The sequence below is a fragment of the Argopecten irradians genome, chromosome 11 (assembly GCF_041381155.1).
Source record: "Argopecten irradians isolate NY chromosome 11, Ai_NY, whole genome shotgun sequence".
In the NCBI taxonomy this organism is placed as follows: Eukaryota; Metazoa; Mollusca; class Bivalvia; order Pectinida; family Pectinidae; genus Argopecten; species Argopecten irradians.
Window position 1 is genome coordinate 19,006,930 of NC_091144.1, and position 2,360 is coordinate 19,009,289.

At 35.0% G+C, this 2,360-nt stretch overlaps 1 pseudogene; it reads left to right on the top strand.

Annotated features, from left to right (window-relative positions):
- Window positions 1-544: 544 nt before the first annotated feature.
- Window positions 545-2,108, top strand: LOC138334453 (uncharacterized; annotated as a pseudogene).
- Window positions 2,109-2,360: the final 252 nt, after the last annotated feature.

Genomic DNA, 2,360 nt, shown 5'->3' on the forward strand with positions numbered 1-2,360 from the left:
CATGTAAAACCTTTTTTAATTGTCAGTTCACCTTCATAATGTAGATAAACAATACATACAATGTACTGTACAATATATCAAGTACATACTATTATTATGGTTAAATATTGTCACATGTAACATTGAACAATAATCAACAATTACAACTCTCTAAATCATGCATGTATATGCAATTTAAAAGAGAACGATATACATATCAAACTTAAACGAGGAAATATCCATGTATATAATCAATGATATGTAATACAGGGTAGTTTTATTTCAAAATTGATTCTATAAATTTATTTGACATATTTATCAACAATAAATCTCAAGGTATTAGTAAAAATAGAAAAAACTGTGTCACAATAGCACATATATTCTAGTAAAAAGAATTAATCACATGGTGATGGGAATATATTGAAAAGTTATTATCAACAGTATAGACCTACTAATTGTTATTCTATTTACAAAGTATGTTTGTTCTTCTTCCAGGGGAAATTTCAGCATCTTTCGGATGAAAGCACACAGCTACGAGAAGATAATATGAAGTTAAAAACTGAAAATGACAAACTGCAGTGGTAATGTGAACTTGAGAAAGGAATTTGAAAAAAGAAATGTTGTGAAAAATGATGAGAGTGTGAAGCATTTCCTTGGGTTACCATCATTAGTGTTTTTTCAGTCAATTTTGCAGTTGATCTCAAGTTACAACGGGGAAATTTCATTTTGGAAAGGCACTGCAAAATTCACAAGCAGGAAATGGTAGGATAAACAGCAAGGAAAACCTGGTGCTAAAAGAAAGCTTAGTATTACTGAAGAATTTGTACTTGTAATGCTAAAACTGACTTATATTAGATAACATAACATTATCAGTGCTATTTGGCATATCCATAGGTCAAGTGTCCAACTTATTTTCCAGCTGGATCAGCTTTCTGTGTCAGATTTTGGAACCTGTCATCAAGTGGCCTTCAAGGGAAAAAGTAAAAAAGCGCATGCCTTTTATGTTTTAAAATTAAATATCCTAGTACTACTTCAATGATAGATTGTACTGAGATTTTCTTTTAGAAACCAAAGAATTATTTGGCTCAGGCATGTACATGGAGCAACTAAAGTCCAATAATACATTGAAAGCTTTTGTAGCTATACAACCAAATGGAGCATTTGTTTGTTTGTTTGATTCATTAACGTCCTATTAACAGCTATGGTCATGTAAGGACGGCCTCCCATGTATGCGGTGTTGCGTGTATGTTGTGCGAGGTGCGTTTTTTTGGGAGACTGCGGTATATTCATGTTGTGTCTCCTTGTATAGTGGAACTGTTGCCCTTTTTATAGTGCTATATCACTGAAGCATGCCGCCGAAGACACCAAGCAACACACCCCACCCGGTCACAATATACTGAAAACAGGCGAACCAGTCGTTCCACTCCCTGTATGCTGAGCGCTAAGCAGGAGAAGAAACTACCACTTTTATAGACTTTGGTGTGTCTCGGCCAGGGGACAGAACCCAGAGCCTTCCTCGCTGGGGCGAACGCTCAACTCAAGGCCAAAAGTGAGGCGGTGCCAAGGGAGGCATTAGGAAAGATAAAATCAGTAAGGAAGAAGAGAAAAGATAAGATCCTAAATTTAGTCGCCTTTTACCATCATGCAATAGGGGCAGCCAGCAGATACAATTCTTACGCCCTACCTGCAGGGAGATGGAGCATTATTTACATTTGTCTCGAAGTGTTGGAGTGGTAACATAAGTGACAGAAAAATCACTATTGATAGTAGTAAATATCTGGATTACATCATGCCAGGTGATGAGGTTATGACTGATCATTGTTTCCAAATCCGTGATTTACTTGCTGCTAAAAGAGCTTATCTAAATATGCCTCCTTTCACAAGTGTACGCAAAAAGGGAACGGGACGAGTGCTCACTTCAAAGCAAATTGTGCAGACCAGAAAGATAGCTTCACTCAGAATACATGTGGAAAGTACCATTAGGAGATTAAAGTCTTTAATTACTTGGAGATGTTCTGCCTATGAATATGAAAGATTTATCTTCTTCTATTCTAAAAGTTGCTGCTGCATTTTGTAATTTCATGTCTCCACTGATGAAAAAAATTTCAGTGAAAGACAAGATGTATTAGGCACTAAGATTCTAGATGTTATAAAAATCATCTAGTCAGTGTTAGAATTGAACTGTCTTTTTATTGACATTTACCAATGCACATAATTTCAAGTTTCACTTTCAAATTCAATCAATATTATACTGTTTGCTTAAATTAATGTACCAACGCATTGTTTTGGTGCTATAAAGTGTAAGTTTGTCAGATATTTTATTGTTTAGCACACTTTTTCATACATTACATCCATGTTATGTGATTTTTCAAAAAGTATAT